At 48.8% G+C, this 26,577-nt stretch overlaps 1 long non-coding RNA gene across 2 annotated transcripts in view; it reads right to left on the reverse strand.

Annotated features, from left to right (window-relative positions):
- LOC138297359 (uncharacterized) overlaps positions 1–26,577 on the reverse strand; it is a 245,488-nt gene that overhangs the window by 27,158 nt on the left and 191,753 nt on the right. The window lies entirely within an intron of this gene.

Below are 26,577 nucleotides of genomic sequence, written 5' to 3' on the forward strand. Positions count from 1 at the left end.
TGTCACTGCATACTGGTAACCCAATATATCATCCAAAATTGGTCACCCCTTATAAGTCACTAGTATATGGTACCTAGGCACCCAGGGCATTGGGGTTCCAGGGGATCCCAATGGGGTGCAGCATTTCTTTGGCCACCCATAGGGAGCCTATGCAAAGGCTTCTACAGGACTGCCATTGCAGCCTGTGTGAAATGCCATTTTCACTGCACCGGGTAACTTATAAGTCACCTATATGTCTAACCTTCAGTTTCTGAAGGCTAGGTGCAAAGTTACTCTATGTGAGGTGTGTGCGAAAGTAGCCTCTTTCTAGCATGGTTTCCGCCACTTTTGACCTGTTTGTGAGTGTGTGTCAGTGTGTTTTTACTGTGTCATTGGGATCCTGCTAGCCAGGACACCAGTGCTCATAGATATATATTAAAAAAAAACTATATGTCAGTGTGTTTTGCCTGTCTCACTGAGTTCCTGCTAGCCAGGACCCCAGTGCTCATAGTTTGTGGCATTATGTGTATGCCTGTGTAGTGCCTAACTGTGTCACTGAGGCTCTGCTAATCAGAACCTCAGTGCTTATTCTCTCTCTGCTTTCATATTTGTCACTGTAGGCCAGGGACTTCACTTTCCAATTTCAATTGGCATACTGGACCCCCCATATAAGTCCCTAGTATATGGTACCTAGGTACCCAGGGCATTGGGGTTCCAGGAGATCCATATGGACAGAAGCATTTCTTTTGCCACCCATAGGAAGCTCAGACAAACGCTTATACAGGACTGCCATTGCAGCCTGTGTGAAATAGTGCACACACTATTTCACACCATTTTCACTGCATTTAAGTACCTTATAAGTCACCAATATGTCTAACCTTAAGGTTAGGTGCAAAGTTACTAAGTGTGAGGGCACCCTTGCACTAGCAAAGGTGTCCCCACATAGTTCTGGGCCGTTTCCCCAGACTTTATGAGTGGGGGACGCCATTACATGCGTGCACTACATATAGATCAATACCTATATGTAGCTTCACAATGGTAACTCTGAATATGGCCACTTAACATGTCTAAGATCATGGAATTGTCCCCCCATTCCAAGTCTGGTATTGGGGAGCCATTTCCATGCATCCTGTGGGCTCTACCATGGACCCCCAGTACTGCCAAACCAGCTCTCCGAAGCTTGCACTGCAGCTACAGTTGCTGCCACCTCACAGACAGGGTTCTGCCGTCCAGGGGACTGGACAGCCCAGTCCCAGGAAGGCAGAACAAAGCATTTCCTCTGAGAGCAGGGTGTTACACCCTCTCCCTTTGGAAATAGGTGTTACAGGCTGGGAGGGGTAGCCTCCCCCAGCCTCTTGAAATGCTTTAAAGGGTACAGATGGTGTCCTCTTTGCACAAACCAGCCTACACCAGTTCAGGGACACCGTCTCCCATGCTCTGGTGGGAAACTGGACAAAGGAAAGGGGAGTGACCACTCCCCTGTCCATCACCACCCCAGGGGTGGTGCCCAGAGCTCCTCCAGTGTGTCCCACATTTCAGCCATCTTGCTTTGCACAGTGTGGGAGCACTCTGAAGGGCTCTGAGTGGCCAGTGCCAGCAGGTGACATCAGAGACCCCTCCTGATTGGTCCATACCTAGCCAAACCCCCTCTCAGGGCTATTTAGGGTCTCTCCTGTGGGTTCTCTTCAGATTCTGCTTGCAAGTTTCCTTCAGTAATCCTCTGCAACAACTTCAGCTCCTCTGACCTCAGATCAACCGCAGCCTGCTCCAAAAAACGCTGTAACTGCAACAAAGTGTCTACAAGAGACACTTTTCTTCAGCAACCTCAGCTCCACGTCAGCAACCGCAACAGTTTCCATGGTGTGCATGCTCTGGAGACTCCCTGTCCTCATCTTGCACCAGAAGAACCAAAGACATCTCCTGTGGAGTAACGGAGTCACTCCCCTGCTCCAAGCAGACACCTTCCAAAGTGACGACCGGTACCCTGGAACTCCTCTCACAGCAGCGAGCATGCTCCTAAGGACACAGGGGGTGGAATTCATCAACATAGCCTGTCCTGAGGTCCTGCTTACGCAATTTGGAGGAGGTAAGACCTTGCCTTCCCTGAGAACAAAAGTACCCCTGTGTTTTGTGTCATCTTCTCCTCCTAAGGCCTCTGTGCACTCTTTGAAAAATTCCTTCGTGCACAGCCTGGCCCAGGTCCCCAGCACTCCATCCTGTGACGCTAAACTCACTGAGTTTTTCTCCGGCGGCGTGGGACCTTCTTTTGTTGTGCTACATCAACTGCATTTTGCACCTCCTTTGAACCCATATCCTGCAGCTTGTGGGGGTCCTGGCTGGCATCCTGAGGGCCCTCTAAAGTGCTGAGAGCCCCCTCTTCCTCCTTACACAGAGTTGAGGCCCCCAGGTCCCTCCTGGGTCCATCCAGAACCATTTTGTAGGAGGCTGGACTGGCTTATAGTGGGTACCTAGTGGTACTTACACCTTGTGCCAGGTCCAGTTATCCCTTATTAGTAGTGTTCTAGCAGCTTAGGCTGATAGAGGTAGCTATAGCAGAGCAGTTTAGGCTGAGCTAGGAGACATGCAAAGCTCATGCAACACCACTTATAGTTACACAGTACGTATACACAAGTTAAGACAATACTCAGTGTTACCAAAAATAAAGGTATTTATTTGGGTGACACAGTACCAGAAATATCTTAGAGGCAATATACACAACATAGCCAAACAAGTCTGCAAAGAACAACTGCAGGATTATTAGACCTGAAGACCTAAAAAGGAAGGGGACCAAGTCCAGAAGTCGAAAGAAGTTCCAGGAAGGAGAGGAGCCCCTGCCAACCAAGAAGAGGGTGCAAAAGAAGAGTCTGCAGTTAGTTGAAGACTGCACAAATGCACCCTAGGAAGACGCCAACAGGTTCGTGTATGATACAAAAGATGTCCCATGGCGTGAAGATCGTTGCAGACGAGATTTCGTGTTGGAAGGCACCAACAAGCCTTGGCTACAGCAAAAGTGCGTTTTTCATCAAAATGTGTAGGAAAGTACAATCTTGCCTGGCAATGTACCCCCATTTTCACTAGTGAGTATGTTTGTTTTTGCCTGTGTCACTGGGATCCTGCTAGCCAGGACCCCAGTACTCATAATTTGTGCCCTGTATGTGTTCCCTAACTGTATCACTGAGGCTCTGCTAACCAGAACCTGTGCTGCTAGAACACTAGTACATTCACTAACAAGGGATAACTGAACGTGGTGTAAGGTGTAAAGTACCCAAGGTACCCACTACAAACCAGGCCAGCCTCCTACAATAGGGGACCCCATCCCAGGTAAGTACAGGTAAGTATTTTTTTAAAGTGCCATTGGGGGCCCTGAAACGCCCCCTCCCTACATGGCACAGGGTGCAATGGCTATGCCCAAGGGGCCCTGGTCCCCTGTGCCAGCATTTGGGATGGTGGGCATGACTCCTGTCTTTTCTGAGACAGGAGTCATATGGTATGGATGGTTTTGCATCAGAAAATGATGCTAGGCTGCTTAGAGTCATTTTTAATTTTACTCTAACCTGCCTAACGTACTTTTTTGGTGCAAAATCCCCATCCTCCAAACTGCCAGCCCCACCCGGCTGAAGTCATTTTTTTTTTTTACGGTAGCCTACGCTTTGCACCGGCTTGCACCATTCCATAAATATGCTGCCCAGCTGGTCCTCAGCAACGGTGCAAGCCGGTGCTAAACCTTCTGGTGCAAAACTGTGTTCGTGCAAAAAGAATAAATATCCCCCTAGGTAAGGTGACGTCACAGCCATCCACTGACATCAATGTACTCAAGAATGTTGTATATGTGAAACAACGTGTATGTGCATGTCAGCATGAGCTGAGTAGGGATGATGTATTTGTCAGTTGGGAGTAATGTGACCTCTGCATATGTTGCCCCAGAGATTATGTCACACATCTGCCCTTGCTATACTGTTGTTTGGAAGGTATGATATCACAGTCTCTGCCCTTCAGGTTGCCACACACACCACATTCCAATTTGCTGTTGGCTACATGATGTGCTGTAATGCATGGACGTGATGGGAATGTGGTGTCATGTAGGTTATGTATGCTCAGCCTTTAGAGACCAGAGCCCTTCACATGTATCTCCCACTATTGGCCCTAGTCTAGACTGGGGAGGAGTCACAATGGCTATGCAACTGGGGCACTGTATCCACTCCCTGTACCCCAGAAAATCCTGTATTGTGGGTAATATGATGCTCTGGTGTAATATCCTGCCCAGAATGCCTCATTCCTTTGATCAGTACGGGGTGAGTTTCTGCTCTGTGACAGATGTGCAGTTAGCAGCATCCTCAATGTGTGTTTCTGAACTCCTGACTGGTCCCTTACTCCCACAGCCCTGTTGTCACCTTCACACAAGTCATATTTGTCCTGAGCTGGCTCATTGCATATCTGACATTTCCACAATGCAGAGTCTGTTGATTCCTAAGAAACCATCATATGTGACTCATTAGCTTGGTCCGACAGCAAAAACTGGACAATGCATGCCTTTTTATGTTGGATGCCATCTCTGTAGGATGGACACATATGTAGAAAAGCATTTTCTGTGGTGCAGATGCATAACACAGGACCCCACCCCCTCAAGTGGCATGCGTCTGCCTTTGTTATTGCACATGTCCACACATGGACAGGCTAGACACTTTCTTTACCCACAATGCCAGTGGCCAAAAAGGAGTTTGCACCAGATGCCTTCTGGGAGTTGTAGTCCGCACCCCCCAAGGAGCATCTCAGAGATTCTGGAACCTTGGGGTGAACTGTGGACCTCCAAAGGACCTTAATAGAACATCTGGAAGAAGGATTTTCACCTCGAAAAAACGACAAAGTCTGAAGGTAAAAATCTCCACCGACGGCTTCTGCGACGCGTATCCGAGGAAGAGTTCCAGGAGGTCGGATTGGACTGGAAGGCTCGTCCCGCTGAAGAAACTCTCCAGAAAAACGACTAAGTCCTAAGGTAAACTTTTGACCGAGGCCTCCCACAGGCTGTAGCCGAGCCAGGCTCCATCACGGTCGGCCTTAAAATTTGACTTTCCCTGGTCGAGGTGCAACCAGATTGTGGTTTTTTGCTTCTATGCGCTAGAAAGCAATCATTCTTTAAAAATTCATATCTCCGGTTCCCCTCATCCAATTTTATTCGTTTTGGTGTCATTTTAACCCCTTCGCTGCCAGGCCTTCTCCCCCTCCTGTGGCAGGCATTTTTTTGCCTATTTGGAATAGTTCTCGCTTAGGCCCTCATAACTTTTTGTCCACATAAGCTACCCATGCCAAATTTGCGCCCTTTTTTCAACATCCTAGGGATTCTAGAGGTACCCAGACTTTGTGGGTTCCCCTGAAGGAGGCAAAGAAATTTGCCAAAATACAGTGAAAATTTCGTTTTTTTAAACAAAATTGGAAAAAAGGGCTGCAGAAGAAGGCTCGTGGTTTTTTCCCCTGAAAATGGCATTAACAAAGGGTTTGTTGTGCTAAAATCACCAGCTTTCAGGAACAGGCAGACTTGAATCAGAAAACCCAAATTTTCAACACAATTTTGGCATTTTACTGGGACATACCCCATTTTTACGATTTTTTGTGCTTTCAGCCTCCTTCCAGTCAGTGACAGAGATGGGCGTGAAACCAATGCTGGATCCCAGAAACCTAGAGATTTCTAAAAAGTAGACACAATTCTGAATTCAGCAAGGGGTAATTTGTGTAGATCCTACAAGGGTTTCCTACAGAAAATAACTGGAAAAACAAATATTGAAATTGAGGTGACAAAAACAGCAATTTTTCTCTATGTTTTACTCTAACTTTTTCCTGCAATGTCAGATTTTTTAAAGCAATATACCGTTACGTCTGCAGGACTCTTCTGGTTGCTAGGATATATAGGGCTTGTACGTTCATCAAGAACCCTAGGTACCCAGAGCCAATAAATGAGCTGCACCCTGCAGTGGGTTTTCATTCTATACCGGGTATACAGCAATTAATTTGCTGAAATATAAAGAGTGAAAAACAGCTATCAAGTAAACCTTTGTATTTCCAAAATGGGCACAAGATAAGGTGTTGAGGAGCAGTGGTTATTTGAACATCTCTGAATTCTGGGGTACCCATACTAGCATGTGAATTACAGGGCATCTCTCAAATAGACGTCTTTTTTACACACTGTCTTATATTTGGAAGGAAAAAATTTAGAGAAAGACAAGGGGCAATAACACTTGTTTTGCTATTCTATGTTCCCCCAAGTCACACGATTGCATGAGCTTTGAATGTCTCCTAGCTCAGCCTAAGCTGCTCTGCTATAGCTACCTCTATCAGCCTAAGCTGCAAGAACACTAGTACATTCACTAACAAGGGATAACTGGACCTGGTGTAAGGTGTAAAGTACCCAAGGTACCCACTACAAACCAGGCCAGGCTCCTACAATAGGGGACCCCAGCCCAGGTAAGCATAGGTAAGTAGGTATTTTTTTTAAAGTGCCATTGGGGGCCCTGAAATGCCCCCTCCCTACATGGCACAGGGTGCAATGGCTATGCCCAGGGGGCCCTGGTCCCCAGTGCTAGCATTTGGGGTGGTGGGCATGACTCCTGTCTTTTCTGAGACAGGAGTCATATGGTATGGATGGTTTTGCATCAGAAAATGATGCTAGGCTGTTTAGAGTCTTTTTTTTTTTTAAACTCTGACCTGCCTAATGTCATTTTTTGGTGCAAAACCCCCTTCCTCCATACTGCCAGCCCCACCCAGCTAAAGTCATATTATTAATTTTTTACACTAGCCTACGCTTTGCACTGGCTTGCACCATTCCATAAATATGCTGTCCAGCTGGTCCTCAGCAACAGTGCAAGCCGGTGCTAAACCTTCTGGTGCAAAACTGCGTTTGTGCAGTTTTGCACCAAAAGAACGAGTTACTTACCTTCGGTAACGACTTTTCTGGTGGATACATTAGCTACCTGTGGATTCCTCACCTGATGAATACTCCCATGGCGCCAGCATTCGACGGAAATCTTCTTACTAGTCTCGACCCGTGAGGAATCCACAGGTAGCTAATGTATCCACCAGAAAAGTCGTTACCGAAGGTAAGTAACTCGTTCTTCTGATGGATACAACTACCTGTGGATTCCTCACCTGATGAATAGAGTCCCAAAGCAGTACCACGCCCGGGGGTGGGTGCCTAAATGGTCAAACCAAGAAATCCTGCAGCACTGACCGTGCAAAATGACCGTCCCTTCTGACCTCAGAGTCCAAACAGTAATGTTTCACAAAAGTGTGAAGGGACGACCAAGTTGCGGCCTAGCAGATGTCGACCACAGGAACACCCCTGGCCAAGGCCGAAGAGGCCGACTTAGCTCTGGTGGAGTGAGCTCTAATGCCCTCAGGCGGATCCTTCTTTGCCAAAGAGTAACAGATTTTAATGCAAAGAACAACCCACCTGGAGAGTGTTCTCTTGTGGACTGCCTTTCCTCTCCTCTTGCCCACGTATCCGACAAACAGCTGATCCTCCAGCCTGATATCCTTCATTCTGTCGATATAGAAGCTCAACGCCCTTTTTGGGTCCAGGCGATGTAGTCTTTCTTCCTCCTTTGAAGGATGAGGCGGAGGATAAAACGTGGACAAAGTGATTGTCTGAGCCAAATGGAAGGGTGAAACAACCTTCGGAAGGAAAGCAGCCTTGGTCCTCAACACCACCTTATCCCCATAAAATGTTATATAAGGGGGTTTAACCGATAAGGCCTGCAACTCACTCACTCTCCTTGCAGATGTTATAGCTACCAGGAATACTGTTTTAATAACCAAATACCTTAAGGGGCAAGAATGCATAGGCTCAAAAGGGGACCCCATAAGGAAAGTCAGGACCAAGGACAAATCCCATTGAGGCATAACGAATGGTTTTGGAGGATATTGATTCAGAAGACCTTTCAAGAATCTGAGAACAATAGGGGATTTAAATAACGATGGTTGGTCTGGAAGACAAATGAAGGCTGACAAGGCCGACAAATAACCCTTAATGGTAGCTACTGCACAACCTTTCTGCGCTAGAGACAGTGCAAAAGACAAAACATGTGACAGATGAGCATGTAAGGGATCAATCTGTCTCTCTCCACACCACATAACAAATTTAGACCACCTATTAGCGTAGATAGATTTAGTGGAGTGTCGCCTGGCCGCTAAGATAGCATCCACTACATCAGGCGGGAGAGAGAAGGAACTCAGGTTGCCCCGTTCAATCTCCAAGCATGTAGGTGCAGACTCTGGAGGTTGGGGTGTAAAACCTGCCCCTGCGACTGCGAGAGGAGGTCTGCCCTGAGAGGGAGACGGAGCGGAGGGCACAGTGAGAGTTGGAGAAGGTCGGAGTACCATACCCTCCTTGGCCAATCCGGAGCTATTAAGATGACTTGGGCCCGGTCTTGGCGAATTTTCCTCAACACTCGAGGAATCAAGGGTATGGGGGGAAACGCGTAAAGCAACTGGTCGCACCAGGTTATCTGAAACGCGTCCCCCAACGCTCCCTGCATCGGATACTGGAGGCTGCAGAATAACGGGCAATGCGCGTTCTCCCGAGTGGCAAACAGATCTATCCGAGGAAACCCCCACATCTGGAAGATTAAACAGACTTGATCTGGATGGAGACGCCACTTGTGGTCTGCCGAGAATTGGCGACTGAGACTGTCCGCACGTACATTCAAGACCCCGGCCAGATGATTTGCCACCAAGCAAATCTGATGGTCCTTTGCCCAGGACCATAGCCGAAGAGCTTCTCTGCAGAGAAGGTACGACCCTACTCCTCCCTGTTTGTTTATGTACCACATCGTGGTAGTATTGTCCGTCAGGACCTGTACCGACTGACCACGAAGGGATGGGAGGAAGGCCTTGAGAGCCAAACGTACAGCCCGTAACTCCAACAGATTGATATGAAACACCTGTTCCTCTGGAGACCAAAGCCCTTTGATCTCCAGATCCCCCAGATGAGCTCCCCATCCTAGGGTGGAGGCATCCGTTATTACCGTGGCCACTGGTGGCGACTGCGCGAATGGCTTTCCCTGTGAAAGATTGTTGCCCGCAATCCACCACTTCAATTCCACAGCAGCATCTCTGGAGATCTTGACAGTACCTTCTAAATCTCACTTGTGTTGAGACCACTGCCTTCGGAGGCACCACTGAAGAGCCCTCATGTGCCAGCGAGCATGCGTGACCAACAGAATGCAGGAGGCGAACAGACCGAGCAGACGAAGGACCTTGAGGACTGGAACTACCGCTCCATTTCGAAACATTGGAACCAATTCCTGAATATCTTGAATCCGCTGAGGCGGAGGAAAGGCTCGACTCAATGTTGTATCCAGTACTGTCCCTATGAACAGGAGGCGCTGAGAGGGCTCCAGGTGAGATTTGGGCACGTTCACCGAAAAGCCCAGGTCGAACAACAACTGGGTTGTTGACTGCAGATGATGCGACACAAGCTCCGGGGACTTGGCTTTGATCAACCAGTCGTCCAAGTAAGGGAATACTGCTATCCCCATCCTTCTGAGCTCCGCCGCAACCACTGACATCACCTTTGTGAAGACTCGAGGTGCTGAAGTAAGACCAAACGGGAGGACCGCAAACTGATAGTGCTGCGACCCTACCACAAACCGGAGATACTTCCTGTGCGACTTGAGTATCGGGATATGAAAGTAAGCATCCTGCAAGTCGACAGACACCATCCAATCTTCCTTGTTCAACGCCAAAAGCACCTGTGCTAGGGTCAGCATCTTGAACTTTTCCTGTTTGAGGAACCAATTCAAGATCCTCAGATCCAGGATTGGTCTCAACTGACCATCCTTTTTGGGAATCAGGAAGTATCTTGAGTAACAACCTCGACCCTTTTCCTGCTCTGGGACCAACTCTACCGCGCCCTTTGAAAGGAGGACTTGAACCTCCTGTTCTAGCAACAGGAGGTGTTCTTCTGAACAATAAGATGGGCGGGGCGGGATGAGGGGCGGGAACTCCCGAAAGGGAAGGGCGTAGCCTTTTCCCACAATGCCGAGAACCCAAGTGTCCGTTGTGATAGACTTCCACTTGTGGAGAAAATGCTGTAATCTTCCCCCTACAGGAGAGGAGTGAGTGGGAAACGGTGGAAGCCTAAGGCTGCTTCCCCTGCTGCACCCCTCCAGAGGACGAGGAAGAGGCAGAGTGCTGTTGAGAGGCTCCTCTGGTACGGACCCCACCCCTCCCCCTCCCTCTAAATGACCTATAGGGGAGGGAAGAGGCGGGTTGCTGGAACCTCCCCCGAAAGGAAGAGGAATAAGAGCCACGCCCAAAACCCCGAAACCTCCTGAAAATTCTAGAAGAGGCAGAGGAAGAAGGAGCTTGCAGTCCTAACGATTTGGCTGTGGCTCTGCTCTCCTTAAATCGTTCCAAGGCTGAATCTGCCTTGGCTCCAAACAGTCTGTCCCCATCAAACGGGAGGTCCAGCAGGGTCGACTGCACATCCGCAGAGAACCCTGAGTTTCGGAGCCAGGCCTGTCTTCTTGCCACCACAGCCGTGCCCATCGCCCTGGCCACCGAGTCGGTCGTGTCCAGCCCAGACTGGATAATCTGGGTCGCGGCAGCCTGGGCGTCCGAGACCACATCCAAGAGACCCTGGGGAAGCTCCGTAAATGAAGACGAAATATCATCCATCAGCGCATGGATGTACCTCCCCAGAATGCACGTTGCGTTGGTGGCCTTCAACGCCAAACTGCATGACGAAAATATTTTCTTGGACTGCGCATCCAGTTTCTTGGAGTCTCTGTCTCCAGGCACCGTCGGGAAGGAACCAGGCGCTGACTTTGAGGAACAGGAGGCTTGCACCACCAAGCTCTCCGGCGTAGGGTGTCTAGAGAGAAAGCCAGGGTCAGATGGTGCAGCTCGATACCTCCTGGCCACAGCCCTATGAACGGCCGAGGAAGACACCGGCTTCTTCCACACCTCCAACACCGGATCCAGCAAAGCCTCATTAAATGGCAAGAGAGGCTCAGCTGCAGCAGAGGCCGGATGCAATACTTCTGTCAGCAAATTCTGCTTTGCCTCTGCCACCGGCAAAGGCAGGTCCAAAAAGCTCGCTGCCTTCCTCACCACAGCATGAAAGGAAGCAGCCTCCTCCGTATATTCCCCTGGAGATGAAAGGTCCCACTCAGGGGAAGTGTCCAGCCCACTGGCTGTATCCAGACCATGCAGTCCGTCTCCAGAGTCCTCAATCTCTCCCTCCTCTAGGACTCGCTGGTACTCTTGCTCTTCTAAAAGACGGAAAGCACGCCTCCTCGAATGAAGTCTCTCCTCGATACGCGGAGTCGACATGGCCTCCGCCGACGTCGAAGAACGGCGCCGATCTCCAGAAGCATCTGACGCCGCGTCCGGCGCCACAGGCAGCTTCGGCGCCGAGGCAGGAGCCGGAGGACGAGGTCTTGGAGCCGATGGACCAACCGGAGTCACAGGGCAAAATCCTGACTTCGACGGAGGGGCAACCTCCAGGGCCGAAACATCCGAAGCCACCGGAGCGGCCACCGACGCCGGCACCGGCGCCGAGCCCACATTCCCAAAAGGGAGAAAGGGCATAAAGGGTGCCGGCCGAAGAGGCGCAGGATCACCCAACGAAAAGGCCAAGGGCCCCGAAGGACCAGCCGGAGCAGCTCCTGGAGCCATCTGCTGAAAAATGGTATACATCGCATTAAGAAACGCGGTACTATCGGCTCCAGGAGTGGGAAAAGCCGGATACTGGGGTGCCTGGATCGAGGGCGACCCCGACGCCAGCCTCGACGTCTGCGACGCCGGAGAAAACACAAGAGGCTGCACCACCTCAATCACTGACGCCTGACCAGGCGAAGTCGGTGACGCCGGAGAGGGCAACGGCGTCGATGGATGCGGCGTGACCGTGGGGCTGACCTCCCAAGTCCTCCGACGCCGAGCCGAAGGTGACCTCGAACGAGACTCCTTGCTGGAGTGACGTCGTGAGTCTCTACGGCGCCGGGAGTCTCGATGACGCCGGTGAGACCTTGGCGAAGAAGACTTCTTATGATGTTTCTCCTTCTTCTTTGACTTTGCCATGAATAACTTGGCCTCACGCTCTTTGAGGGCCTTCGGATTCATGTGTTGACATGAATCGCAAGTCGAGACGTCGTGGTCGGAGCTCAAACACCATAGACAGTCGGAGTGAGGATCTGTAACTGACATCTTGCCCCCACACTCTCGACAGGGCTTGAAACCCGACTTCCTCTGAGACATTGTTACCGCAGAGAAGACTACGCAGCAGACAATACACTGTAACCACGAAGGTAACAGTAGCTCCCTCGAAGATAACCGTTTCGAATGCACGGAAAAAAGGGAACTGTCATCGGCACGTCGGCGAGGACCTCTTATTGCCTGTATGACGTCAGACGGCGTCGCGTGGGCTAGAGTGACGTCCTCGTCGACGTGCAGAGACTAGTAAGAAGATTTCCGTCGAATGCTGGCGCCATGGGAGTATTCATCAGGTGAGGAATCCACAGGTAGTTGTATCCATCAGAAAGTATAAATATCCCCCTAGGTAAGGTGACTTCACAGCCATCCACTGACATCAATGTACTCAAGAATGTTGTATATGTGAAACAACATGTATGTGCATGTCAGCATGAGCTGAGTAGGGATGATGTATTTGTCAGTTGTGAGTAATGTGACCTCTGCGTATGTTGCCCCAGAGATTACGTCACACATCTGCCCTTGCTATACTGTTGTTTGGAAGATGTGATATCACTCTCTCTGCCCTTCAGGTTGCCACACACACCACATTCCAATTTGCTGTTGGCTACATGATGTGCTGTAATGCATGGAAGTGATGGGAATGTGGTGTCATGTAGGTTATGTCTGCTCAGCCTGCAGAGACCAGGGCCCTTCACAAGTATCTCCCACTATTGGCCCTAGTCTAGACTGGGGAGGAGTCACAATGGCTATGCAACTGGGGCACTGTGTCCACTCCCTGTACCCCAGCAAATCCTGTATTGTGGGTAATATGATGCTCTGGTGTAATATCCTGCCCAGAATGCCTCCTTCCTTTGATCAGTACGGGGTGAGTTTCTGCTCTGTGACAGATGTGCAGTTAGCAGCATCCTCAATGTGTGTTTCTGAACTCCTGGCTGGTCCCTTACTCCCACAGCCCTGTTGTCACCTTCACACAGGTCATATTTGTCCTGAGCTGGCTCATTGCATATCTGACATTTCCACAATGCAGAGAGTCTGTTGATTCCTAAGAAACCATCATATATGACTCATTAGCTTGGTCCGATAGCAAAAACTGAACAATGCATGCCTTTTTATGTTGGATGCCATCTCTGTAGGATGGACACATATGTAGAAAAGCATTTTCTGTGGTGCAGATACATAACACAGAACCCCACCCCCTCAAGTGGCATGCGTCTACCTTTGTTATTGCACATGTCCACACAGGGACAGGCTAGACACTTTCTGTACCCACAATGCCAGTGGCCAAAAAGGAGTTTGCACCATTTGCATTATGGGAGTTGTAGTCCGCACTCCCAAGGAGCATCTCAGAGCTTCTGGAACCTTGGGGTGAACTGTGGACCTCCTAAGGACCTTAATAGAACATGTAGAAGAAGATCCAAAAGTTTGGAGAACTTTTGAAAAAAAGCTCCAGAGAGGGACCGACCCGCCGCGGCAACTCTAGCGGGCTTGCCTCAACCGCGACCCGGCCTGACTTGCAGGTTCGTCTAGGTGAAGAAAATCTCCAAAAAAGAGACTAAGAGGGTCATTCTAACCCTGGCGGGAACCGCCGAATGACCACACCACGGTCAAAAGACCACGGCGGCCATTCTGGCTTTCCCGCTGGGCCGGCGGGCGACCGCCAAAAGGCCGCCAGCCGGCCCAGCGGGAAACCCCCTGCAACAATGAAGCCGGCTCCGAATGGAGCCGGCGGAGTTGTAGGGGTGCGACGGGTGCAGTGGCACCCGTCGCGATTTTCACTGTCTGCGTAGCAGACAGTGAAAATCTTTGTGGGGCCCTGTTAGGGGGCCCCTGCACTGCCAATGCCAGTTCCCGGCATCCTGTTCCTGGCGGTAAAAACCGCCAGAAACAGGGTGGCGGGAAGGGGGTCGGAATCCCCATGGCGGCGCTGCAAGCAGCGCCGCCATGGAGGATTCCCTGGGCCAGGGGAAAACCGGCGGGAAACCGCCGGTTCCCCTTTTCTGACCGCGGCTTTACCGCCGCAGTCAGAATGGCCCAGGAAGCACCACCAGCCTGTTGGTGGTGCTTCCGTGGTCGTTGACCCTGGCGGTCGATGACCGCCAGGGTCAGAATGACCCCCTAAGTCCAAACGTAGGAAGTTGACCGGGACCTCCCAGCCTGCGTATCCAAGGAGTGCTCCAAGGAGGTCAGATCAATATTCCGGATTTCCCCGGTCGAAGGATTTTCACCTCGAAAAAACGACAAAGTCCAAAGCTAAAAATCTCCACTGAGGGCTCCAGCGACGCATATCCGAGGAAGAGTTCCAGGAGGTCGAATTGGACTGGAAGGCTCTTCCCGCTGAAGAAATTCTCCAGAAAAACCACTAAGCCCTAAGGTGAACTTTTGACTGAGGCCTCCCACAGGCTGTAGCCGAGCCGGGCTCCATCGCGGTCGGCCTTAAACTTGGACTTTGCCCTGGTAGAGGTGCGACCAGATTGGCGTATTTTGCTTCTTGGCGCTAGAAAGCAATCATTCTTTAAAAATTCATATCTCCGGTTCCCCTCATCCAATTTTATTTGTTTTGGTGTCATTTTAACGCCTTCGCTACCAGGCCTTTTCCCCCTCCTGTGCCAGGCCTTTTTTTGCCTATTTGGAATAGTTCTCGCTTAGGCCCTCATAACTTTTTGTCCACATAAGCTACCCACGCCAAATTTGCGTCCTTTTTTTCCAACATCCTAGGGATTCTAGAGGTACCCAGACTTTGTGGGTTCCCCTGAAGGAGGCCAAGAAATTAGCCAAAATACAGTGAAATTTTCGTTTTTTAACAACAAAAAAAATGGGAAAAAAGGGCTGCAGAAGAAGGCTTGTGGTTTTTTCCCTGAAAATGGCATTAACAAAGGGTTTGGGGTGCTAAAATCACCAGCTTCCCAGCTTTCAGGAACAGGCAGACTTGAATCAGAAAACCCAATTTTTCAACACAATTTTGGCATTTTACTGGGACATACCCCATTTTTACGATTTTTTGTGCTTTCAGCCTCTTTCCAGTCAGTGACAGAAATGGGCGTGAAACCAATGCTTGATCCCAGAGACCTAAACATTTCTGAAAAGTAGACAAAATTCTGAATTCAGCAAGGGGTAATTTTTGTAGATCCTACAAGGGTTTCCCACAGAAAATAACAACAGAAAAAAAAAAATTCAATTGAGGTGAAAAAAACAGCAATTTTTCTCTACGTTTTACTCTGTAACTTTTTCCTGCAATGTCAGATTTTTTAAAGCAATATACTGTTACGTTTGCAGGACTCTTCTGGTTGCCAGGATATATAGGGCTTGTAAGTTCATCAAGAACCCTAGGTACCCAGAGCCAATAAATGAGCTGCACCATGCAGTGCGTTTTCATTCTATACCCGGTATACAGCAATTCATTTGCTGAAATATAAAGAGTGAAAAATAGCTATCAAGTAAACCTTTTGAGGAGAAGTGGTTATTTGCACATCTCTGAATTCTGGGGTGCCCATACTAGCATGTGAATTACAGGGCATCTCTCAAATAGACGTCTTTTTTTACACACTGTCTTATATTTGGAAGGAAAAAATGTAGAGAAAGACAAGGGGCAATAACACTTGTTTTGCTATTCCATGTTCCCCCAAGTCTCCTGATAAAAATGGTACCTCACTTGTGTGTGTAGGCCAAGGGTTTGTGACAGGGAAGAGCCAAAAACACGTTGAAATTGAGGGGGAACCAAAGTGGGTCCAAAAGGGCAGTTTGAAAAAAAAACATTTTTAGGCTGACAAGTGCAACAGAAATTTTATCGGTATAGATGGGACAATGCTGGGTGGTAGGAATTTTGTGGATTACTGCAGATTCCGGAAGGTTCCATCACAAAAATGTGGGAAAAATGTGTGCTTTCCAGCAAAGTTGCAGGTTTGCAGGGCATTGTGGGTTAGGAAATGGTGCGGGTGCATGTGAAGCACACCACACCGGAATCAACTAGATGTTTAGTTTTCAGATGTGTCTAGATCTTGTGGAATTTTCTACATGGCAGCGTCCAAAAGTTTTAAAAAAAGTGCAGCCCTCACCCAGTGGGACGATTCTGAGAGTTACCAAGCTCTCATGGCCCAAATGGAAAACAAAAAACAAAAATAATCAAATGTCCTCTTGCTTGCCATGGGATAAGATGTTTCAGTGTGCGGGGGACAGGTGAAAGACTGTTAGCCCCTTCAGTTCGGGTGGGGGCATAACCAGGCCCATACTGGTTGGTAGCCACCACCCCACTATTTTCTTTTATTTTTTTTATTCCCTGGCATCTAGTAGACTTTCTGTCCCCCCGGGGTGTGGATCGGGGGTAACTGCCCAATCTGCCCACTGGTGGGCAGAACAAATTTGTCCCCATTTATTTGGGGTGCAGGTATGGCCGTACCCCCAACCTCATTTTGAAAAAAAAATCTTCCCTGGTCTCTGGTGGGCTTTGTGCCCCCCTTGGGGGCAGATGGGCCTTCCAAAATAGGCCAGTCTGCCCCAAAGGGGGGCAGTTATGGCCACCAGTAATGTGCCCCCATGGGGAGAGATCCTTTCCCAAGGGGCTGTCCCCTCCAAACAAAACACACACATACACACACACACCAATCCATGGTGTCTAGAGGTTTCTGCCCCAAAGGGGGCAGATTGGCCTTACAAAAATAGGCTGATCTGCCCCCAAGGGCGTAAATACAATTTGACCCACAGGGGAGCGACCCTTGTCTAAGGGGTCACTCCCCACACATAAAAACATAAAGTAAATTAAAAAATATATATATCCCTGGTGTCTAGACGTTTCTGCCCCCGGGGGCAAATCCGCCTAATTATATTAGGATGATCTGCCTCCAGGGTGGGCAGAAAAGGCCTAAAAATATTTTATGTCTAGTGGTTTTCTGCCCCCCCGGGGCAGAAATGCCTACAAATAATTGCCCCCCGAGGAGCGGCCCTTGCCCAAGGGGCCGCCCCCCCTTACTTAAAATATCCCACTCAAAAAAATATTCCCTGATGTCTAGTGGTTTCTGCCCAGGGGGTGCAGAAATGGCATAATAATGATTTGCTCCCCCCTGGAGTGACCCTTGCCCAAGGGGTCGCTCCCCAAACATAAAAAAATAAAAAAAACAATAACAAAATTATCCCTGGTGTCTAGTGGATTTCTGTCCCCCCAGGGGGCAGATAGGCCTAATAATATTCGGCCGATCTGCCCCCAGCGGGGGCAGAAATGGCCGAGAAATAATTTGTCCCCCCCCGAGGAGCAGCCCTTGCCCAAGGGGCTGCTCCCCTTACTTCAAATAGACCACAAAAATATATATTCCTTGGTGAAGAGTGGTTTCTGCCCCCCCCCGGGGGCAGATCGCAAGGCCGATTTGACCCCAGGGGGGTCAGAAATGGTCTAATAATCGCATCACGATCGGGCAGCAGAAATGCTCAGAGAGACATGAAAGGAGAGGAAAGGCCTTTCCTCTTCTTTCATGCCTCTCCGCCCCCTCCACGTGATCGGAGGAGAATCCGGGCCTCTGATGAGGTCAGTGCGCAAAAGCGCGCTGACGTCATCAGACACCACAAGGGGGTCACGGGGGTGGGGGTAGAAGGGGAAGCAATTCCCCTTCCATCCCTGCCTAGGAGAGGGGTGTGCCTGGCCATCGGGAGGAGCGCTTGCACTCCCCCGGGGGCCCCTAGCAGAACGAGGTGATCTCGTCCAAGGAACCGGGGAACCAGCGCCTTGGACGAGATCACCTCGTCAGGGGCACATAAGGGGTTAAAGCTAAAAATATTTCCTATTTTTATAAATTGATTTGGGATTTTTAAACGGTTTCCTGTGTTTTATTTAATTACTGTTTTGTGATATTTGAATGCTTTATGCTTTGTCTCCTAAGTTAAGCCTTGTCGCTCGTTGCCAAGCTACCAAGGGTTGAGCTAGGTTTAATTTACTGAGACCTGACTGGACCTAAGTGGAGGTTAGTGGCCTATTGCTATGTGTAGGTACTTACCTGCCCTTACCAATAAACCATTTTCCAACATCACACAATGCCAAAAATACTTTGGAGACTATACTACCTTAAGAGGTAAGTAAATTACACAATATATACACTAGTAACCAAAGACAGGTAAGCAAATAGTCAGAAAATAGTGCAAACAGTGAAAATCACAATAGGGTCCAATGGGCCTAGGGCGAACACAAACCATATACTAAAATAGTGGAATGCGAAAGTCGGTTTCCCACCTAGGCAAGTGTAGTGTGTAGAGAGGTGCGGGGAGTGTAAGAAAACACCAAAGGTAAGTAAAATACCCCACCCCAGAGCCCAGGAACGCAAGAGTAAAGCACAGCAAGTTTCCTAAAACGCACTAGAAGTTGTAATAGACGATAATGCAAGAACCAGAAGAGATTGCAAGACACCAACAATGGATTCCTGGACCTGAAGACCTGTGGAAGAAGGGGACCAAGTCCAAGAAGCACTGAAGAGTCCAGGGAGAACATGATCCCCTGCTAACCCGGATGAAGGTGCCAAAGAAGAACCACTGGTAAGAAGACAAAGTCAGTATTGCACCAAAGAAGACAGATGCAGGTTCTTGATTGGTGCAGAAGATGTTCCAAGCCGGATGGATGTATGCAGGCTGGTTTGCATCACTGGATTCCGTCAACAAGCCTTGGCATACGTAAAGCTCGCAGTTAGTGGAAAATGGCGCTGCCCAGGACCAGGAGGGAACTGGTGGCCTCTACCTAGAAGGGGGAGACCCAGAGGGCTCTCAGCAACTCAGAAAGCCCACAGAAAACCAGGCAGCGCACACAGGAGTCCCACAGCACGGGGACAAAGGAGGTGCGAATGGAGGCCCAACAAGCACAACACAAAGGATTCCCACGCCGCCGGAGAAACACTCAGGAAGTTGTGTGCCACAGAATGGATTGCTGGGGGCCTAAGCTGTGCTGTGCATGAAGAATTTCTTGGAAGGATGCACACAAGCCTTGGCAACTGCAAGTCACACAGTGCACAGGAGTACGGTCTTGTGTGGGTGTGGCAAGCTCTTACCTCCACCAAAGTTTGACAGCTAGACGTTGGGAGTGTCGGAATCACTTTAGTCCACCACCCGTGTTGCTGGATCCACGCCTGTTGTCTGGAGAGGGGACCCAAGCCACCGGTCGTCACTCCAGAGGGGTGCCTGATGAGCAGGGAAGTGACTCCGTCACTCAACTGGAGATTCCTTTGGTTCTTCTAGTACAGGATGAAGACAGGTAGTCCTCGGAGGATGCCTCCCCTTTCCTTTGTCCAGTTTCGCGCCAGAGCAGGGACTGGGGGTCCCTGAGCTGGTGTAAACTGGATTATGCAAGGTGGGCTCCGTCTGTGCCTTTCAAATCATTTCCACGGGCTCTGGAAGGATACCCCTCACATGCCTGTAACACCTATTTCCAAAGAGACAGGGTGTAATACCCCTCTCCTAAAGGAAATGTATTGTTCTGCCTTCCTGGGACTGAGCTGCTCAAGCCCCAGGAGGGCAGAAACCTGTCTGTGAGGTGGCAGCAGCTGGGGCTGCCTGGAAAACCTCAGAAGGCTGTTATGGCAGTACTGGGGGTCCACTGTGGAGCCCCCAGAGTGCATGGGATTGTGCAACCAATACTGGAATCAGTACTGGGGTATAGTTCCCAGTTGTTAGACACCTTACATGGCCATATTCGGAGTTACCATTGTGAAGCTGTACATAGGTATTGACCTATGTCCAACACACACTTAAAATGGCGTCCCCGCACTCACAAAGCCTGGGAAAATGGGCCTGGAGAATGTGTGGTCACCTCTGCTAGTGCAGGGGTGCCCTCACACACAGGTACTTTGCACCCAGCCTTCAGAGTTGGGAGTCCTGACATATAGGTGACTTATAAGTGACCTAGTGCAGCGAAAATGACTGTGAAAAAGTGCATGCACTATTTCACACAGGCTGCAATGGCAGTCCTGTAGAAGCCTTGGCATGTGCTCCCAATGGGTAGCAAAAGAAATGCTGCAGCCATTATGGATCCCCTGGAAACCAAATGCCCTGGGTACCTAGGTACCATATACTAGGGACCTATAAGGGGGGGTCCAGTCTGCCAATTGAAATTGTAAATTAAGTCACTGGCCTACAGTGACAAATTTAAAAGCAGAGAGAGCATAAGCACTGAGGTTCTGGTTAGCTGAGCCTCAGTGACACAGTTAGGCACTACACAGGCATACACATTAGGCCACAAACTATGAGAACTGGGGTCTTGACCAGCAGGATCCCAGTGAGACAGGCAAAAAAGATACAGACATACATGTGAAAAATGGGGTTAACATGCCAAGGAAGATGATACTTTCCTACAACCAAAAGGTCACTAACCTCAAGAAGGCTGAAAACAGGGAGACGAGAGGGGAATTACTCACAAACCAACTTCTCCTGCAATGTTTTAATTGTTTGAGGAAGATGGAATAGTCCTCGTAAATTCTCCAGCCGCTGTGAAAGTAATCTGCTCCAGAAAGGGAAGCTCCAATGAAGCCTTGCACTGAAAAGACAACTCCTGAAAGAATCACGGAACTCCAGCTCAACCGGGAACACCTGCGACTGAAGGAGGACTCGAAACCATGCACAGGAAACACCTTGGCAGTTCTATTTATAGACTGGTGCGCTGGTGATGAGTCATCATACACATGCTGGTGAGGAGTCATCAAACACTTGCTTTTATCAATATAAACAAACATGCAATGTAATATTTGATCTTCAGACGGAAGATCATTTTCCTCACAAGTTACAGGGAAGTGCTGTACTGTAAACACATTCATGACATGTTTCATCTTTTTTCATACATGCTTATTTATTTTGTGAGGGAGCAGCAAGAAGCGTGCATGTGTGAGTCCTAACAATATGGTATGACACATGTATGGGCCACTTAGGTGGAGCTTGTAGCTGGGGCCAACTTGACATCATGATAATGTTTGCTAATCAGAGCTGTTGTTCAAGTGTGTTCATTGACATCTGATGACCCTATTTTTCTTTGTCTTTGCAGCATCTGCACTGACGAGTGAAGGAGACAGGCTGAGACGAGTGGGGAAGCATCTGGCCATGGGACCACGAGGGGAATGCCAAGTGGGAGACAAGAACATGATCCTCATCATCAACAGATTCCTCCTCCAGTGGCCACTCCCTGGAGGACTCATTAGGGAATCTCCTAGTAGCATCCTTGTCTGTCACCCCTGAATTATCACCGCCCCGACCACCAAGTTGGCAATGCCATCCCCCACCCTCTGTCCCTGCTCCAACCTCCACCTATCTGAATGCACCCTTCCCCTATCTACCCAAAGCACACAAACCGATCCACAGACATCCACCTCATCACTGCCTGCCCCCTTGATGCTCCTTCCTGTGGAGGTTTTATGGCAGTTGGGAGTCAAGTTATGCACCACACTGTGCTACATTTGGACAATTTATATGGACTGGCCAATGGCCTTTTGACTTTAAACTATTTAAAGGTTAATAAGCCCAAAGTTGTTTTTTGGGGGGTAATACATTTGTCCTGCAGTTCCTTATCTAGCTTAATGTTGTTCCTGAGTAACCTGTGTTGTGTGTCTACAGTTGTTTGTGTTCGAGTTTGCTTGCTGATGCATTTGCTGTTCTTTGCACTATCTGAGTTTGTGGGCAGTGCTGGTATCCCACAAGCATAAGGTGTATGCTGATATATAGATATTTGTGTGTAAATGCAATGGTGGTGTAATGGCACGGTGTGGTGTTGGTTGTCCAGTGTGAGCATGTATGGTGTTAGACTTGTCCCCCAGATATGGGTTATGTATTCATCTGTTGTGTGTCAGCTTGAGTTTTGTTACTGCAGACGTGGAGTGTGTTCAGTTGTGCTATCTTTGTTTGCATTTGAATGTGAATGTGCCATTTGGCTATGTGTACCTTGCAGCTACTTCCTGTGGATGTATGTCCCATGCAGTTGGAGTTGTATGTGCTTTGTTTACTTGCACTTTCACATTGTGCAGATGGGCATGAAATCTGGGTCTAGTAGTGTTTGCCCCAGAGATAGTTGTAGGGAAATTTCCTGTTCAAATATTGTTTGAGGGGCATGTGCAAAGTGATTTGTGTCCCAGTTCAACCTCCTTTGCTGAGTGTTACTGGTGCCCCCGTCCCAATTGTGCAAGTATTGTGTGCATAGTGCTCTTTGTCTATTTGTCTCCCTGTCTATTGTGCATGCCACTGTGCTGTGATGTGTGTGCTGTGTGTGTCCTTTACATGGCACTTTACTGGTAGTGTTGTTTTTGTTCCATGCCCCCTCAATACATATGTGTGTTGTATGTTATGACAGTCCATGGCATGTGTGCAATGTGGGTCTGTGAGTTGTTTTTGTATGTGTGTTGTTTGTGTTGTTGGTGATATGTGGGTATGAATGTTGTGTAGCCTTCATTGTCCCTGTGCCAGAGATGTGTGTTTTTGTGTAATGTTACAGTGCAGTGTGTGTGAGCTGCCCAAAGAGGGTGGTATTGTGACTGAGGGTGTGTCCTGATTTGTGTAAAATGCCGATCCAGGACACAGTCACAACTGTTCTTGGTGCTCGTAGCATGACCCCATATGACGTGGATGCTGGTGCAACAATTTGTTGTGGGACGTAATGACACAGGTAGGTGTGTGTGTACTTACGGTTGGTGGCATCCACGGCAGCGTTGATTTTGTTCTCCATCGATCAGCAACAACAGTGGCAGGACGTGCATGATGCGTTGCATGGCAGTTCCGGACATGTAAGGCTGCCTGCAGGTGAATGTCTCCCTTTATGCTATCTGTTTCTGCCTTCTGAGGCATAGTGGTTGGACCACCACGGTCACATTGGTGGTGTGCTACCTCATAATGTGTCCAGGGGAAGCACTGTTTCCGCCGGCCTGTTTGTGCTGCCTTATGACTGTGGCGATCTGTGCTGCTTAGTGGTGCCAGCGGAACCGCAGTGGTGTAGGAAAGTACCATCTTGCCAGCCTCCTACAAGCGGTCTTTGCTCCATAGCCCAGCATGACTCATAAAAATGCGGTGTGACCGCTAACCAGACAGTGTGGGACCGCCAACACCGCGGTCATCGACGGACCACCAAACTCGTAATGAGGCCCATAGTCGCCGAAATGGATGCCAAAAAACTCTGGTGGGATGAGGCAGAAGGCTGTAGCCGAAGACAGTTCCACAAGATCAGATACCCCTTTGATGAAGGACCGCTGAAATGGATTTGCTACTGCAGAGAATAATATTGCAAAAGAAGTCATAAAATCAAACCGATCAGCGATGCATCTCAGACGGATAGGAGAGCAGGGCGTTTCTGATCTCCTGGTTCTCAGGGCACTTTTTGGCCAAAATGGGTCTGTGATCAGTTTTGGGAATTCGTCACTTGGGCAGCTTTAGCACCACAGCCAAGGTTCCAGGACTAGTGGGACACCTCTTGGGTGTTCAGGACTCACTCGGGCTGGGGCTAGGTGTGGGTTCAAGATGGTGGGAGTCTTTTATGTCCCTGTGGCTCTGAACAGGAGGCCAGTGAATTAGCCCCCGGAGTAACTTCTGGTAGTTCTGGGTGCAGATGAAGATGCAGGGCTAAACAGTAGGACTGGCCTTTCAGGGTTCACGGCAGACTTCAGGCAGCAAGGCAGTCCTTTCTGGTACAGCAGCAGTCTGGCAGAGGACACAGCATCAGGCAATCCTCTGAGAGTCCTTCTGCAGGTCCATTAGTGAACTGAACAGTGGGTCTGAAAGTCCTATTTTTATACCCTGGTACCCTTCTTCTGAAAGGTGGGAGAATCTTCTTGAAACGTTCTTTGAAGTGCATGTAATTTCCTGACTTCCCTGCCCTAGTTCCAAGCTGGCTGACAGGTCTAACAGAAACATCTAATACAAACCATGGAAATAATGACAATTAAAAAAAAGTAAAGCTCTCTTTAAAAAAAAGAGAGTAGGGTGGAATGTCTTGGTGTTGTTAGACCCTTTGTGCGAAGGCAGAGCACAGGCTATCCAGGTGTAAGTGTAGCTGAGCTCAGCTCCGCTCCCCCATTCTGCCAGCAGATGGCCCATTTAGGCACACCTAATACCCATATTCTGTGACTATCTGGGAGGAATTGATGAAGTCTACCTTTGGGACACCCAGCCATGTGAGACAGGCTTTAGGTACAAAGGGCTAAGGGCAGGAAAATCCCATCTTTCTAAAAGAGGCATTGACAAAAATACAAAATTACCAGTCAAAATGGTTTATCATTACAATTTCATAGGTACCAAACATGACATATTGACCTGCTCCCAATGAGGAATTACAGGTTATTAAATGTAATAATGAATCCCCAGAGTTATCCTAGTGGGGAGAGCAGGGGTAGGCCTCACAGTAGTGAAAAACAATATTTGTGAGTTTTTCGGTTCGAAGACATGTAAAACTGAAAGCACATGTCCATCCTTTCAATTACACAGCACCCTGCCCTATGGGCTACCTAGGGCCTACCTTAGGGGTGACGTATATGTAATAAAAAGGGAGTTTAAGGCTTGGCAAAGGGGTTTAAATGCCATGTTGATATGGTAGTTTAAACCTGCACTGAGGCTGAAATAGCAGGCCTGGGACATATTTTGAAGTGCTTCTTAAGTGGGTGGTACAATAGGTGCTGCAGGCCCACTGGTAGCATTTAAATTACAAGTCCTGGGTATATGGGTTACCACTCTACAAGAGACTTGCAAGTAAATGAAATGTGCCAGTTAGGTATATGCCAATAAAACCATGTTTAGGGGAGTGAGCAAAAAGCACTTTAGCACTGGTTAGCAGGGGTAAAGTGAACAGAGTACTAAGGACAACACAAATGTATTTCAGCAAAAATTTGAGGTAAGTAGGCAAAACGTCGGGAAGAAGACCACTCTAAGGCTGACAGGTCTAACACAAATGTCTAATACAAACCATGGAAATAATGACAACTTTTCAAAAAAAATCTAAGGTTTCTTTTGAAAAGGAAAGCACACTAGGGTGGAATGTCTTGGTAAACCTACTGGTTTCATGAGAACAAAACTGCATATGGACAATGAGAACTGAGCGGCCTGGATCAAAAAAGGCATTTTTAGAATAGACTGAACAGTCATATGGAAAAGAATGATCCCTTTTTGCTCCACCCTCCATCCGTTTTACCTCAGCTCTCATCCCAAATGACCTCAGATGGTACTATATAGTTGTTCAGGAATTTTCCAAAGCTACCCTTTTGCTATATACAAACTACGGTAGCAACAGCAAGTCCACGCCCTGTACATAACCACCACAAAGAAAATTATTGAGTAAAGCATTGCAGTTCTACTCAACTGTGATGAATGAGGAGATGCCACACCAACACAAGCTTAAACCTTCTGCAATATCTATAACACAACAAAAAAGGTCATCTAATACAGAAGAACTTATTGATACTCAAGGTCAACTATGTTGAACTGCACCTTCTTTTTGGAATGCCATGCCTTTTGGTACCCTAGAAAACTCTTTAAGGCAGGCCTCCAGGGGCATAGCTAAGTCACTGAGATTTTAGGGGGGTGCAACTCTCAAATTTCCCAACTAAAAAAGCAATGTGGTGCAGGATGGAGCGGTGACAAGACCAAGGTTCAGAATGGTCTGTTTCCATGAGGAATTTAGGTGTCCATCTGGAGAAAGTAGCCTCTTTCTAGCATTTTTGGCCTGTTTGTGAGTGTGTGTCAGTGTGTTTTTACTGTGTCACTGGGATCCTGCTAGCCAGGAACCCAGTGCTCATAGTTTGTGGCCTAATATGTGTGTTGTCAGTAGTGCTTGACTGTGTCACTGAGGCTCTGCTAATCAGAACCTCAGTGCTTATGCACTCTTTGCTTTTAAATTTGTCACTGTAGGCTAGTGACTTAATTTACAAATTTAAATTGACACACTGGACCAACCTTATAAGTCCCTAGCATATGGTACCTAGGTACCCAGGGCATTAGGGTTCCAGAAGATCCATATGGGCTGCAGCATTTCTTTTGCCACCCAAAGGGAGTTCAGATAAACCCTTGCACAGGCCTGCCCGAGGACCACCCTCAGAGGATCCCTCGTCTACCGTCCTCCCGGACCTCGCGCCCCTTTCAGCGACGCCATCGCCGACTTCATCTCCCCGCACGCCCTCGCCTCACCGGACTACATCCTCCTAGGCGACCTCAACTTCCATCTGGAACAAAACAACGACCCCAACACCACCATCCTGCTCGACAACCTCGCCAACCTCGGCCTCAAACAACTGGTGAACACTGCCACCCACATCGCCGGACACACACTCGACCCTATCTTCTCCGCCAGCAAACACGTCTTCTTCAGCCACGCCTCCGCCCTACATTGGACCGACCACAGCTGCGTCCACTTCACATTCCGACGCGAGACCCGCCACCTCCGCACTCAACCCATCCCTCGCCGACAGTGGAACA

This window comes from Pleurodeles waltl, chromosome 5, assembly GCF_031143425.1.
Source record: "Pleurodeles waltl isolate 20211129_DDA chromosome 5, aPleWal1.hap1.20221129, whole genome shotgun sequence".
In the NCBI taxonomy this organism is placed as follows: Eukaryota; Metazoa; Chordata; class Amphibia; order Caudata; family Salamandridae; genus Pleurodeles; species Pleurodeles waltl.